Source organism: Calidris pugnax, unplaced genomic scaffold, assembly GCF_001431845.1.
Source record: "Calidris pugnax isolate Ruff unplaced genomic scaffold, ASM143184v1 scaffold41, whole genome shotgun sequence".
NCBI classification, from domain to species: Eukaryota; Metazoa; Chordata; class Aves; order Charadriiformes; family Scolopacidae; genus Calidris; species Calidris pugnax.
The window spans coordinates 24,606,054-24,622,937 of record NW_015094509.1 but is presented as its reverse complement, the minus strand read 5'-3'; positions in this window follow the sequence as shown (position 1 = coordinate 24,622,937).

Sequence of the window (16,884 nt, the reverse complement as noted above, 5' to 3'; positions counted from 1 at the left end):
TTTACTTAAAACAAAACATTAATTTTCCAAGACCGCTAGGATTTATGCAGCTGGTTGGTGTAACACATGCAGTCTTTTTTTTTTTAAATATGCAATATTTGTGGTTTTAAACACGAGGCAGGATTTTATTGCCAGATGAAAGACAAAAAGGGATTTTAATTCATTGCTTATGCTCTCAGGCTCTGGTCTGCCTTTAATCTAAGTCCCTGCTCGATTTGGTGGGTAAGAAGATGCCTTTTCTACGAGGAAATAATGCATAGCAGCTTTATCCCCTGTGATCCTCTGGCTATGTAAAAATGCATAAGAAATCTGCAAGTGCAGAAGCTGTGGTTTTGTATATGTTTCCAAAGGAAAAAAAAAATAGCTTTCATGCAAAAAAAAAAAAGCGTTAGCAATGAGGGCAACTCCACTCCCACATCCATCCATTTGAATGCTCTGGGAAATTATTACAGCCATGTGGGTTTAAGTAGTGGGTATTTTACAACAGACTGGACCTCTGATAACTGGAAGCACAGACACAAGGCTTTCTTGATCTTAAGGCAGATTTAAAGCTCCTGCAGTCCATGGTTTCCTTCCACAGTTCCTCCCACCTTTGGTGCATGAGGAGCCTTCCCATGCTGTGACAGGAAACCTGGAGGAAATCGCCAGGGCAGAGTGTAGGTGGATCTAACGAGATGGTGGTGATGGCTGCACTTCCACAATGCAGTGGAGCAGTGATCACGACACAGCAGCACAGGCTGGGAGGCAGCCAAGCCATTGCCATGCAGGGTCAAAGAGCTGCCACGTTACCATTTCCCTTCTGGCCCCACCAACTTGCTGCACGACCTTGTGCGACTCGTCTGAGCTTAAAGTTGGAGTTCACCCATCTGTAACTCCGACGTGGTAATAAATTATGGGAAGAACTTGAGCTGCAGCAAATTTGGCCCTGCTTTTCTCTCTGCACTCTGATCCTAATTTCTACAAACGTGTTTTTAGCTCATAAATATTCACGGAATAGCTCATGTAAACAAATTTTGTCTACGTGTTATTCATGCACTGCTTGCTTTGATTGTGCAAGTTCCTCTATGTGTTACTTATGGTGGGTGAACGGTCATTAAAGTCACATACTATTACTTCTGGTACCTGACTGGGTGACTGGATTTTCTAGACAGGAATATAACACATGACAAACTGTGGATAATGAATAGCAAGTAACAAATAACAAACTTTACAGAATGAATATTTGGAGGAATAATTATTTGTGGTGACAATCATGAAACTTTTAGGATTTGCCAGCATTTTTTCTCCCAGACAAACTGGTATTCATTTGAAAGCTCATGAATGATAGATAGTCTCGTCTCACAAATAATGACAGTTCAAACCTCAATTAAACAAGCTTCACAAAACCCCTGGGAGACAGGCAGTAATAATAGTTTTATATTACTAAAACTGATACGTGAATATTTTCCCAGAGAAGTTTGGCATTTGAGGGGTATTTTAATACCATTGAAAGAAAAGCACTACTGCAAATGAGTGAAAAATATCATTATTATATTTGTCAGATTCCAGCATGCAAGAAAATTAGATGAAGAACACTCAAGATACCAGCTCTGGTGGACTGATTAAGGAAAACAACATCATTTACTTATGGCAGGTCAGCCCAGAGCCTCTTCCAGACTCAGTGCATCCTACAGTTACTTGACAGCCTGCCAGCCTCCAGAGCCAATTCCAAAAAATTCCTTCTCACCATGTGTGCATTGTCATAGTTAAATGCTGAACCATCAGCACAAAGTGCAATAACCAGCACCTACCCAGCTTGTCAGGAGACAACTAAACCCATTTTCTGTCGTAATAGTTACAGATTTATAAGTAGATCTTACAGAATTCATTATTTGCTATTCGTAGTAAGGTAGCACCAATCGCTGGGGTTATGCAGATGGCCAAGGCACCTTTCTGTCTCGTTGATGGTCTGGTTCATAGCAGCATAGTGCTGACAGCTCAGGTCCTAACTACAGTCACATTTTTTCTGATTCTGCGTGTACCTCAGCTGTCTATGGTAACATTGCATTACCCAGAGTACACACACTATAGGAGGAACCCCGCAGCACAAGCTCCTTCTTAGATGCAGACCACGCTCTTTATCTGAGAGGACTTGTGATCAAAGCATAAAGTTTATAGGAGCTCTGTTTTCATCATACTTCACTACTGTAGAGTTTGAAGTGATGAAGGACGGATGAGGAAGTAAACCAAAGCTTCTCGCAGTCCTTCCAGTAGTCCTTATGTTGGAGCACCTTGAGTACCAACGTGCCACGCTTTTACTGCATACTTTTTCCCAGGAAGGTAATAGGCAGCTTCATGAGCCACCGTCTTATCAGTTGTGTGCAAAGGTCCTATAAAGCACCTACAATGTTCCAACCTGGTTTTGGACATTCTGTACTCAAACTGAGAAAAAAAGCTTTCTTCTTTAAGGCAACAAAAAACTAGACATCCAAACCCCCTCATCTTCTAAGTGCAACCTTGAGAACTATATAAAGTCAAGTATGAACTGCATTTTTGTTTGGGTATTCAGAGGGCAGAGAGAACACAAACACTTGGTGGGCAGAAGGCAACGGCAACTATCAAGATGGAAGCTGGTCTCCTTCATGCCAGTGTTAATCTTAAATAAACCAGTGTTTATCCTGGTATGAACAGGATTTGGGTTAGGCATGTTTTCTCTACAGCTTTCAATCTTTTTCATCCTGCTAATCAAAGATCTGTTCTCCATGCTGCTGTATTAACAATCTTACCCCCCAAAAAACCCAAGGAACAGTTTCTGCAGCCTAATATTTGCCCAAAAGACAAGGATATAACCTTTGGATTAGCAAGATGACTTGTTAAACTAGATCAAGAAAATCCTGCTGGCCTCGCAGAGCTAACAGCAGCTCACTTTCTGATGCACTGTCAACTCTCAGGAGCTGGTTCTCCCTTTTCTTTCTTCCCCCAGTATGTGAGCACACTTAACAGCCTTCAAAGCAGCCAGGCTTCTTCCTTTCTTTCTTTTTGTAGGTAATGTTCCCCATTCTCAAAGTAGGAAAAAAGATGGGGTAAGTTCCTATTAAGCCAACACAGCCCTTCTAAAAATCTCAAGGCATCAGTGCTCCTACCCTCTTGAACCTTTCATACTCTTAACAGCTTGTGTTTTTCACTTTTCTTTGACAGCTCGAGTTTTTGAAAACTTACTTCTTTTTTTTTTCCTCCTGCCTGGAGACATTTTTCTTCCCAGAATGTTTAAATTCCCTCGCACTGCAGGGTAATGGAGCTGATGCTTGTTTGCAACTTTATCAGTGTATTGTCACACTTCTTCCCTCATCCAGCATGTACTAGGGGGGAAAAAAAAGAGCTTAGAAATAACAGAAGAATCTGTGACATGGTACCTGGGAAGAAACCACCTTGTGCTTCCAGGGCTGCACTGGGAGTTAGACATGACAGAGGTCTCATCCTTTTTCTGGCATTGATTTCTGCTCTGACCTTTGGCCAGTTGTTAAATCCCTGATTTTCAAAGGTGCAGAATGACTGCCACTAGGTAAAATTCCTTTTTTTTTTTTTTTTTTTTTAACTGGGATTTCCATGCACTTTTAATTATTTGACTTTAGAAGCATTTTTGTGTTGATAACCTTAGACAGAAAGATGATATAAATGCAAAATTCTGTGTTGTTACAAAACGTCTCATCCTGAAGAGGTTTCTTTCAAGGCTGGTAGTTTTAACGTTTCAATATCCAAGGTAAAATTTCTTTTTTTTTTTTTTTTTTTTTAACTGAGGTCAGTAAGAGCTTTGCAGCTGGAAGTCAGGATTTCATCTACTCACTTCAGTTGCATTTGTGGGTGTTCCAAAAATCATGCAGCTGGGGAAGGCAGACTCAATAAGGGGAAAGGTTAAGTCAAAACGAAGTTGGAAGCAGCTTTAGCTGCATTTAGTCACTTCAAGATATGATTCTGCCTCAAATGTTGTCAGACAGATTAGTGACTGATCCGATAAAGTAATGAATTACTTGTCAAGAAAAGCTGTGTCGTGTAGTGAATGATTGATTGTAAATGAAACACAAGAGCTTGGTACCTGGCATAGGTCTTGTTAACAGGAGAGATTAAGAATTATCACATGATGTCACATCAAAAAATAAGGCCACAGGAAGTGGCACGAGCTATTGTGTCTTCTGTGGGATGTCATCCAGAGTTTGTCAGCTTGGGTTTGATACCATCTATTAGGGAATGGATTCCGTTCTGAAGTTTGAAATTCAAAAAAGTATACTCCAAATATACTCCATGGGCAGGAAGAGGTCACTAGAATCTGGCTAGAAATAATATTCATTTGAAAGCTGAATTTCACATTTCTCTGCAGCTGAATACTGTTTATCTACATCTTCTTACTCCCTCAAGATAAAATAATATAAACCAAAGCAGGCTCAAATCTTGTAAATTAACGTCTTGCATTTAGTGCCAGAATAACGCTCAATTCAGGCAGACGTCTGTATATATATTTTTTTTCTATAAGCTTCTTTGTCATTAAAATGACTTTATGTACTGAAAGCTAAGAATAAGAGAAAAAGCATTTCTGGATGAAAGCTGAATAGAGCTGAGCTACAAGAGATGAGAGGGGACTTAACAACTGGCTTAAATACAATGAGCAATGCTGGAGAATGGGTGGAACAAAAGGACATGCTCCTGCCAACACAGTAGCTGGGCTGTTTGCAATAAACTAGCTAAAATAGGTACTTCCTGCTACGTGCCAAAGGAGAGAAACTTTACAGTATCAGGAGGCAAATCTCAGTCAGCATAAATTGCTGTAGCTCTGATGACTTCAGAGTTGCTAAAATGATTGTGCCAGTAAAGCATTAGAGCCTACCTGCTTGTCTATTTTTTCATCTCAGAGAAAATCAGACAGAGCCTTCACAAACTACAGAAATGAGAACGCTTCCCACATCCACATTTAAATGCATCTTCTTTGCCTACCCCCAGTTATAAATAGAACTGGTTGACATTTTTCATTCACATTGCTTGTCAATAAAAAAAATGGCCTTTCAGTTTTTTTCAGAGTATTCTAGTCCTGTTGATGTTTTGATTTGTTTGGGCTTTATTTCACCATGCTCTCTCAGATAAAAAATAAAAGCAACCTCTCCTCAACACATACTTTTTCTGTTTAATCTCTGCAAAGTGAAAAGCTTTTAGTTTTTCACAAACGTTTCATTTTTCTCATCATCGCAAGATGATGTAGGGCATTTTCCTACGCTTCCCTAATCAGACAGATCATAAATGTAATTCCGAAAGGGACTGAACATTTATATGCCTAACTAGGCCTAGGCTAATTTAATCATTAGCAATTGATGATTTAAACTGGCAATTTCTAGTGGGGATGCTAGCTCATATCAGATATCAGGAGAAAAAATGACTGCTTGATCGGATTCTGGCTGAGGTGAAGTTTTCTTCCTTGACGCCTGGAGGGCTGGCAGTCCCAGATATAAACCAGCAGAGAAGAGGGAGGATAGGTCTGACCCTGAATAGTATTTGAGATCAATTCTTTGCAAGACTTTTATTTTTTAAAAAGTTAAGCTGCCTTATCTTCTGACCAGCTCTAATTACAAATCTCAGTTGTGTTCAGAGCAGAATCTGTTCTGTAAACCGTTTTCTTCTAAAAACAGCTTTAGCAATTCTGACTCCTCTCCTTGAAAGCTTGGGTTTCCTGGTTTAGTATATTTTTGTCTTCTCCATCTTTGAGCTATTCTTTATAATTTCATTGCCAGAAGAATCTTTACATCTTTTCCTTGGTTTTTTTTTTTCTAAGTCTGTTCCTCTCCTGATATACCTCTATAATTATTTCATGGCCCTTATTATATGGGAAATTTGGCAGGGAGTCACGGGGAGAGGGTCTCCAGGGGAAACACAGCTCCTATGTGATGGGGAGGTGAAACTGCATGCAGTACAACAGATGAAATAGATGAAACTTCATGCAGTGATACAGGAGTCCGTCCACACACCACCAGCAGATGCTGGGGACAGGGGCATTCTCCATTACCCCATCCTTTCTCATCACCTCCCAAGCAAACCCATGCTGGGGACAGGGGCATTCTCCATTACCCCATCCTTTCTCATCACCTCCCAAGCAAACCCATCCCCAGTCTCTAAAGGTGCCAGATTAGCGTGGTTCCGAGTACCAGGAAAAGCTACCTGCTTGTGGAATTCTGAAGATTTTGTAGGTTCAGACTTATTCTTTCTCAGGCTTTTCCTTTCTACTAACCAGACAATGTTTGGGATGAATCTTATTTCAACACACCCAGATCAGATTTTATATTTTCCTCAGTATCATTTCATGGTTTCCCTTCCCATGTTCTCTTCCCCTCAAGCTCCTTGTGTTATTCTCCTGTTCTCTCTGGCATCCATGACTCCTCACTGTTTAATATCTCCTGCAGATTTTATTAGGGTGCCTTTACTCCTGGTTTCTGAACCGTATACAGTGGGCAGCAACACCATTTGGTCCACTGCTGTAATGGACCATGTACCTAAACTCACACCTTTAATGTTTGTCCTTCTTTAGCAATTCTTAGCAAGAATTCAGAGAGAGATGCATTTGACAGCCTCCGAGGAACCCCTCTGCTTGAATTTTTCAGAAAATATTTCACTATTTTAATGAAATATGGCATTCACAGCTTGCTCCTTAGTCCTATTGAGAGGAAACGCTTGACAACAGATACATGTAAGAAAGAGAGCCTAGGGCAGAAGACATCTATTTTTTTTCACACTGCAAGGAGATATGGGGCACGAAAGCTAAATTAAAACCGGTATCCAAAAGGAATATGGCAGCAGAGTTCATTCAGGTACAATGATGACTGTCCTGGAGAGGAGCAGACATGTATCAGTGTGATGGCAGGAGGCCTGGAGGCAGGAACACCTCCATGGAGCCTGGGCTGGGAGTGACGGCGTGTCACGGGCATCAGCGAGGATGCCTCGCCTGGAGGGGAAACCAACTGACCAGCACCAAGACATCCTCCCTGCCAAAGCGCTGACTTTGACAGCAAAAATAAACTTTCACTGCGCTCGGCTGAGGGAAATTCCTCAGCTTTGTTTTGATGTATTGAGTGTCCCTGCCCAGTGGCTGGCAGTGGGGCTGCCGGGCGGCCTGTGTGTGGGGCTGCCCCGTGGCGGACACAGCCGGTGCCAGGCGGCTCCAAGGGCCCCATGGCAGGACACAGCTGAGCCCCTCAGCCAAGCTGGGGGCGCCGGGAACGGGGACAAGAGGTTTGGGAAAGGGCGGAAGGCGGCCCAGGCAGAGGAGGAGGAAGGCAAGGAGGGAGCAGCAGCAGAGGGAGGAGGAGGGCAGGAGGTGCTGCAGGCCCGGAGCAGGGATCCCCTGCAGCCCTGGAGAGACCCCGCTGGAGCAGAGACCCACCCTGCAGCCCGGGGAGGGGGGATATTTCCTGCAGGAGCTGTGGCCGTGGAGAGCCCAGGTGGGAGCAGGGTGTCCCTGAAGGACTGCAGCCCGGGGCAGGGCCCGCGCTGGAGCAGGGAGAGGGCTGAGGAGGGAGCAGCGGCCCAGAGGGGCTGCCATGGAGGGACCCCAACACCCAGCCCCAACCCCGCCACCCTTGGCAATGAGGTATCTGGAGGGGAATCAGTCTAATCATGATGAGAAAATGGAGGGAAGAACAGATGAGTCCAAGGCCATGGCTTGCCTCATTTGTCCAAGCCCTTAGTTCCTCTTCCAAGCCCTCTGCCAGACTATCAGCACCAATCCATTCCGAGTAATCTTGGTTGACTTTCAAAGGCCGGTGTCTATTGCTATTGCAAATAAAAGATGGGAGAAAAAAACAAAAATGTTGCTGAAATTGAGGTGAGCTTGTTGGGCATATGAAATGTCTCTAAAAGGAAACAATTCAGAGAACAGTGTATCCTTGCTTAACTCCATTTATTCCACATCTGAAAGGACAATGTGTGCGCTTTGCATGCACAGTGTTGAATAGTTATGTGAGAATGTATACCAAGTCACGTCCTGGAGGTCATCATTGTCTCCTCAGGGGTACTTCAAGTACTTCAGATGTAATTTGAAATCATAAAATACCTATTTCAGCCACCAGGAGACTCGTGTTGATGGGTTGGAGGACCCTGATGCTTTCCCATGTCACTTAGCAACATTCTCGGAAGGAGGTATCTCGGCGTTGGTACCCAGCAGTCACAAGCCTTTGCACATCTGTACAAGCAGGTGTGGGGTTAAATCCCATTATACATATTATGCAAGGCAAGTGATAGACCAAGACATATTTGTTTCCTAACTCCATAATTAGGCTCCCAAATGAGTGACTGCTGATTGCTTAGCACTTTTCAAAGCCTTAAGGCTGCAATTTTTGCAAAACTAATGAAAGTGGTTTCAGGGGAACTTTACAGCTTGCACAGAATCTGAAACATTGTAGTCTTCAGGACTTTTTTTCCCCTCTAACCAAAAACAAAGATCTGGATCCACAGAAAGATAAAAATGTAAAAACAATTCAGAGAAGCTGCAGAATATTTTAATTTGAAGACAGCACATAGGGCTCCAAAAATAGACTTGCTGACAATGTAAACTTGAGTTTTAATTTTTAGGTATCCAGGATATGACTTTCATCTATGATTTTCTCATTTTGATTCATTTAGTCAGAATTTTTTTCATGTACATTGATCTGGAAAGGTTTAAATGGGTATCTTTTTGTCACAGGACAGATGTAGCAGAGTTGGAGACCAAAGCATTTTCAGTGTTGTGTTTAGTTACTCATATTTCCCTAGAAGAATTACAAACTTACCATTTTGACCAAGAAGGGGAAAATATTCCTGATATTTAGACTTATGAACTGTAGTGAACTGCAGAGGCCACGTGTGGCAGATTTTTCCTTCTTCTACCATGTCAAAAATAAAAAAAACTGGCATGTTTTGTTTTGGCATTTACTTATTTATTGTTTGACAACTCCAGAATTTAAGAGCGATATTAACACAGGAAGTGCCAGACTGAATCAGTTCAGCAATCTCTCTAATTCATTTCTGTCTCCAGGGAAGCCCAATGCTAGAATAAGAAGGCACAAAAAGCCCTAGAGCAGGCAGTTATGGAATAAATTTCCTTCTTTTTTAATATATGTTACAATAAGAAGGATATCAGTGATATCTAGCCATGGGTCTGCATATTCAGTAGAGTTATTCCCTGCCTTACTTTTGTCCACCAGTGTTCCTGGAAATTAAAAGAAGGAATGCATACGAGAATGCCCAGTGCAAGTGCCTCTGATCTTTGGAAATAATTGAATGTGGATCCAAACCTGGCAGCCCTATCGTGTACTGAAGTCTCGTAAAATCATCCTATCCATCAGCAAGACAGGGAAAGAGAAACGTGGAAGAAAAGGTCACATTACCAGGAAGCAGCTGGCATGATTCCACAAGGTTCACTTTATTTAGTAAAACAGTTTCTGTTTTACAAATTCCAAATCCGTGCCAAAATTTGATGGCACAGACATGCACTGAATTTCACGCTTAGATATATACTGTATCAGGGTGACATTTCAGAAATGATATGCAAGGAGTTACACACACATGACTGTAAATAATTGTGGTCCAATTCCCCAGAGACGGCACTAAACTCTTACTACATCCTCTGCAAACACTGCCACAAGGCACCGCAGATTGGCTCTACAGTGTACACACACATAAACCACCTTGCTTTAGTAGAAAGGCTGAAACATTTATTAGAGGAAAAGATTATAATGACACAGTTTAAACACTGTTAACTAAACAGGAATTGATGGGAAAAAAATCAGCTTGGTGAGAGGCAAGTTCTTCCTTCATCATATTGACAGCAGTGCTTCTACCATTACAGAAAAATCCATTTTTTGTTTCCACCACTCTTTTCTCCTTAGGCCCTTAAAGAAACTCAAATAATCAGAAACTCAACCATTTCAGAGTATCTTTTGCAAAACTCCTTGTTTTTGTCTTCCTGACCCGATATACAGATCAACAGATCCAAATACTTAGAGGTCCTTCAGTGTGGACCTCCACAAAACCCAGCTCTTCCACCAGTCTCAAAGAACCATTTCAGAACGAGAACTGCCCCATCACTGCAGACAGAGAAAAAACACCTCCAAAAGAAATCTACAAATGTCATTTTTCAGTAGTGGTAATCACTTCGCCTTCATCTCCAGATTTTAACCAAGAATCTCTTAACAAATAAAGACAGTCTCAGCAGAATTTTGCCACACACTCTTCTGAACACCATGAATTCTCCCCATAGCATCTTCCTGATAAGAGGAGACATCTACTCTCTAGTTTCCTCAATTAAAAAAATTCTCCTTTTGGACTGGACCATGGGGGTTGAGTAGTGTGTAACCTTAAGGAAGTTTCTCATGATCAGCCTATAGAGTTAAGGTTTGTGTGGTTTTGTGGTGCTTTTTTTTCCCTCTTTCCACAAATTGTTTGGAGACAGATCTCAGGCAATGTTGATGTGTCTGAAGACACTTCACAAACAGAAAGAAAAATTCATTGCTCACATTACTTGCTCCAAATCATCCACTCAGCTCTACTGCTGACAACTTGGAGTTCATCCAAAGGTTCCACGCTCCACGTTGGGTTCGGGAGCACACATTCTCTAAAGAAATGTTTTTGCATGTTAATGACTCATTTCCCTTCAGTAACCAGCTACACGTGTCTGTAGAAATCACACCAAGTCTAAGATTCAGTTGCCTAACAGCTTCAATGCAACATCATACATCATAAATCATATTTTCAGATGCAGCAATCTGTCTCATCCTAATTCTGAGACTGCTAAGAACATCCATACTAAGTCTATAAATCACAGCACAGGTGCAGTCCTCTGTCACACAAAGGCTGATCTGGAGCTGCGTAAACTTCTTCTTCTACCGACTCCCAGGTAGAAACAAGAGAAATCCACCACTCTTTTAATTCATAACATTTTTTTTTTTTATTTATTTTGAGGAGATAGTTTTTCAAAACATCTGGATGAGCAAAAAAGTGCTGCTTTGGTTTTTTTTGATAAGAGAAAAAGCCTATCCTGCAAGGTGCAGGTGCAACAAAAGCATCAGGGATTCTTAGTTTTAAAGGAATGGGGTCTACATTTAAAGGAACGAGGTCTAAAAGAACGGGGAAATGGTTTACTGACATGAGAAATGATCAGCATCTTTGAGAACACTCTCCACAGGGAGGGGAAAGGTAAACAGGATGGGAGAAACTCTGGGAAGATTAAGACTCTCTTTAACTAATCTCAGCTAGTGTACGGTCCTCGAGGACAGCATCCAGCCACTGCACAGCAATCCCTTATCTTCCAGGACAACAAGCTGTCTGGGGAGACTCATCTCAGGGTCCTCCATTTTTGTTGTATGCTGCTGGATAAGGAAGTTTTGCTCATGTTTTAAAGCTGATCTCCATTCCCTGCAAGATTTTCTTGGGAGATGGTTTAATACATTTCCGAGGAACCCAGAATTTATTTCTGTTTTGGCAAATATTTTCTCTCTGCAAAATAGGCTTTGAGTAGTGCTGAAACTAATCCCAAATGTAAATCTATTTTCTGACACACTTAGATCAATGATTTGAACCCATTTCTCCACCTCTGGTTTAGCTTTAGGCTAATCAGACAAAGAGTCTCTCTTTGCTCCTCTCAGTGGAGCAACTTCATTTCTCATGCTTTCCGGAGAGGGTGTCCCATCCTATGCTGTAGAAATTAATGATGGATATTCACCAGCAAAGCACTGTGAACAAGACTCAGATCACCTAATTTTAATCATCTAGTTGAGTCCTCTAGGCATCTGTAGCAGAAAAGTCATCCCATAGGGGAAGTCTAAACAGAAATAAAGGGTTTTGTCTGTCTCCATGGGCAGATAGTAGCTCCACAGATGGCTCCATGTAGGTGAAATATATACTGTAAAATACAGGAAACAAAATTTCTAGCCTTCTTTCCAAATATAATAATTAATATAGGGAACAGGTTTAAATGCTGAGCCTCTTTCAGTTATAACAAGGAATTACTTTCCTTTTGGATTGCTGATTGCTCTTGCTGATTTCTGTGATGGAAGTACTCTGGCAGATATGTGGGCATACTTTTCCCACACTTGGTAGCATTCTCCTTCCCTAAGGCAATTCATCCTAGGGGTGAAAAAAAGTTTATATTCTTCCTTTCTTTACAGTAGGAATATTTAATAAGCAAAAGCAGTTCTTAAAAAATATATATATTGATCACATCTATACAGCCTAGAGTGGCGCATTTACAGCTATATAATGAAATATCTTTCAAGCTTCTGGTTTATTCCCTGAAAGAGAATGAAATGTATAATTAGGGTTAATTTTTCATACAACCTTTCTGGAATATTTTTATGCGCACGATAATAGGTTAGTTTCCAAAAAGGGAAAAAGAAAGATGAGGCAGCAATGAAAATGGAGATTCATATGTCCTAGAAGTCTTTTTCTAGGTCACTATGGGAGGACAGGGCATTGCAAAGGCAAAGGAAACATTTGCAGATTTCTTCAGGAATTCCCAGACGTGTCCTCCCGGCACAGAATACCTCATTACATTCTCCCAGCATTATGTGCATCAAGGAGGGTATCACGGCATTCATGCCATTGCTGGGAACTACTGAACAGTTCCTCACATCACATTGTTCATTCCCCCAGACAACAGCCCTGGTCTTATTCTCTGCTAATGTCCTGAAGAGTCTGCTAAACACCTGCTACAGCATATGATTAAATTGTACTGTGTTGGCATTAAATCTGCAGTGCCAGGAGGGGCATTGCAGATGTTTCTTTTAAACTAATCAGAAAGGAGAAATATGGCACATAAAATATAACCAGTGTCTCTACTGTACTCTTTCAAGCCCTGACATAGGCAACTCCTGAAGAATTTTTGGTGTGCTGCTTGCAGTAACACCTAGAGCTACATACAGAATATGCCCAAGGGTAATGATTTTTCTTACTCTGGAGCCTTATTAGCAATTTTCCAGACTCTTTCATACTTAAGATTGAATTTCTCTTTTTTTTTATTATTTTATTTTGTGTTCAAAGTATAGTTGATCATTTATTGATAATGACCTGATAAACCTCACAGGTAATTTTATACCTTAAACAAATATATAGCCTTAGTAACGTTTTGTTCCATCCAGAGTCCTCTGATGGTATGGTGCCCAGGGTATGTTTAACTCTGTGGGCAACTGTGTTGACTCATCTTATCACAGGCTAAAAAAGGGAATATGTGGGAAACAGAAAAGTTTGACTTTTATTATGTAGCTGGAGAGATAAATCCTTATTTGGTTTTAGCAGAACATCTGTTATTATATGTAGTTTAATTTGGTCCCAGCTGCAAACTCCAAGTGCTAAAGTTTTGTAACATTGCACAGCTCAGTGCTGTGCAAGTTTTTGGCTTTACCCTTCTGGGTTGAAACCTGGTCTGTACTGAGGTCAAAGCCCGGACTCCCTCTGAGTTTGGCAGAGATGTGGCCTCATTCCCACAGAACAGTGCAGCAGCAGACAAGCTAAGTTACCTGAACTTTGATGTTGCCTCTTCTTTGTTGCCCACCATGACCAATATTATCTCACCAAAGCAAGGCTCTCACTCCCAGGTGTGTAGAATAAACCAGAGATGAGGTAGATGAGTCACCTTGATCTGTTTACTTTGCTGTGTGTATACAAACTGAATCATTTGAGTCCTTTACATAATATCTTTGACGCTTTTTTAAGAAGGAGAACTTGTCCCACCTCAGTGCACTGTCAGGACAACCTATGTCCTGCTAGCAATGTAAGTGGATTAAACATCAGTAGGGACACCGTAATTTTAGCAGGATTCTTAGATATGATTACTCAAACACGGACTTTCCAAATTCAGGTGTTCAAATGCAGGTGTCAAAGTTATTTCAGAAGGGATGAGAGCCCTTAAGAGGTGTGAAGTGGGATGTTTTTAACTAAATATGAGTATTTATAGAGTTAGACTTTTACCTCCGAGCAAGTCACTGTGGGATGTCTTTGCAGTCAGCAGAGAGCTAGTCAGTGGAGTTAATGTAGTTCGTGGCATGATTCAGCTCACCCTAAAGGAGAGAGCTACATTTGGTCAGATGACTCATACACTAATCTCCATGGACTATATTGATCAGGTCACCATTGACTATAATAAAAGTCTAGGCAAGTGGTAGACACCTAATGTTAGGTCGGCTGAATCATCTAACCAGCTGGCTTCCAGCCTAACCTTCCCAGGGCCATTAACTGAGATCCTCCTAATGCTCTGCTAGGAACATCAAGGACTCTGTGTTCATCAGAAGAGATGAAGGCATGTCCACATTGAACCATCAAGAAGGGAGGTAGAAGAGATAATGGGGTTATGTCCTTGACTAGGTGGAGGAAGTGTGGAGGATTGTGGAGACAGCTGAGTTTTCTGTGGGTTTTATGGCTGGATACTAAGAAACCTGATGGCAGATCTCTACAGTAATGACAGGAAAGATCCTGTGCACTAGACCTAGCTAATCGTCACAGTCGTGAGTGACTTACCCTTCACCTGATGCAGGAAGCACCTAGTTTGTTTTGTTAGACCATCCTTTAGACATCAGGAGGTGCAATGGCAAGAGATGAATGCAATGATTAAGATTAGAATCACAGCACCCGCTCTGCTGAGGACACACATCAGAATGGTGCATTGACAGTAAAAACCTAAAGTGTTCTAGGTATTGTTGAAAAGTTTTTATTACATTTTAACCTTTTTAGAAGCAGATTTTTACCACAGCAGACATTACATAATAACACTTTGAATACCAAATGAAAATATCGAAAGGAAACTTCATAGCCAAATGAAAAATTTTAATATTTGATTCTGCAGATGTCGAAAGGTCAGAATTTTCCTCCTGGGCTTTCTTCTAAAACAGAATTTGTGAAAAGGAATCTGAAAAACCTGATCTGCAAAACATTTCAAATCACGGTGTGCTCTGACAAAAAAAGTTTTCATCAAGCTTTTTCTGATCTCCTTTGGTATTTGCATCCTTGTATATCTCTCTTCTTAATATATAAGCTTGTTATAAGATAAAATTAATGTTATTGTTAAAGGCAACTTTCAGGCCTCCCTCAGGTAGGCTGGCAGCTTGCAAAGCCAGCTTTGTTGTGGCCTATTTATGTAGTATTTTCATTTTGATTTATTATATTAAGATCTATGGCATTTAAGCAGGACTGGTTCTCAGCCAGTCTGTGAGCCTGGACTTACAGCACTCAGAGGGAGCAGGTGGAGAAAGGAAACAGCAAAATCTGTCACCAGCTAAGTTAATTCAAGCGGGAGATCTGCAGTTTCTGATTATTCCACACATAAAGGAAATCCAGTCTCTGAGATTAATGGTTACAAATACTTCTGTGGATATCAGACACCTAAGAAAAGACCTCACTAGGAGACAGAAGTGCTGGGACAACAGATAAGCCCTGTGAAGGATGAAATACATAATACTGAAGAAGAGATGAAAGGAAAGGAGAGGCTTTCAGCCCAACTGGATTTTTTCAGCTTAGAAACAGTACTTCAGGATTTGTGAATAACTGAAGATAAGAAAAAAATCAGATTTGTTTGCACTGGAAACATAACTTTAAGTACCACCCACTGAAAATGCCCTCTGAAGTATAAGGGATTCCAAAGGATCCCATTGGTGTCTGGACTAGTATAAACGTAACAGTTCATTCTCCTCACCAGCTGCAAATCTGCATAGTGCACCCCTATCATCAAAAGTGGGAGACACACATTAAGGTCTGAGCCAGTGCACCAGGACAGGAGGAATAACATTTCCCTGCGGTCAGTGCAACCCAATGAGGGTGACATATTTGAAGTTCCTTTATGCCGATGGTTTCCCGCATTGTGATGCCTGGTACAGCTGCCCCAGGACAGACCACTAGTGCAGACAGGCTGCTACTCCTGCTTTGTACAAAGTCTGCAGCTGCTCCCATGGCAGAGAGCAGCAGACCTCACACCATCTCAGCTGTGGTGGCTCAGGCCATGGCCTCTTTACTAGCTGTTTGGCAAGGTGCAGTTTAACGAGTGGATGGTGGCCAGTTACTAACACCAGGCCAAAGCTCTGGTGTGACCAGCACCTTCCTTTTGAAACAATGCAAAAAAAGAAGTAATTTAAAGCTAGAGAAAATCAAGCCGCATTGGTGAAAGAATAGCCACTAGGTCAGCAGTATATTTTCTCCAGGTCATGAGTTTGCACTTCATTTGTGCAAGTGAAGCTCCTGCTTCCAGAATCAAGATTAAACTCATCGCTTAACTCCGTCCAGTCCTAGGTCCCTCTATTTTTCCTCTGATGTTTGTTGAGTATGAGCAGCCAAGCTTGGAACTGAATATTCAGATGATATTTTTCTTAGGGTAAACGTCTGGGAATCAGGATACATAAACTATTTTTATACTAACAAATCACATGTGCTTAGGACCATTCTCTGGCACTGAGGCAACTGGGCATTGAAAGGGCTACTCCAAAGTGTCCAAACTACCTCACTCTCTCACCCTCCAGGAAAGCGTAGCTGCATGGAAACCGCTTGTTTGGGAATGGTTGCTTGCCTGTGCTAATTACTGAGCTGTGATAAGGAACGGTTTGGGACAGAGCTGGTTGACTAAAGGGATACCAGGCACAATTCCAGCGATTTAACAGGGTAGGCAATGGAGTTTCAGTGCCAAGGGATATTTTCTGGCTCCGTTTAATTTGCTAGTAGTCCCACATTCTCAATTCTTGACGCACACAGGCTTGTGTGTCACAGTGTGGCTTGATTGGTGGGTGCTGGATGCTACGTCTACTATGGAAAGCACTGCAGTGCTGAGCCTACACTGAAGATTGAGCTCCCAGTCCTGTAGAGCACTTCTGCAGGGGTGAAGGGCTTACTCTGGTCCAGCTCTAGTCTGGTCCTAAGCAC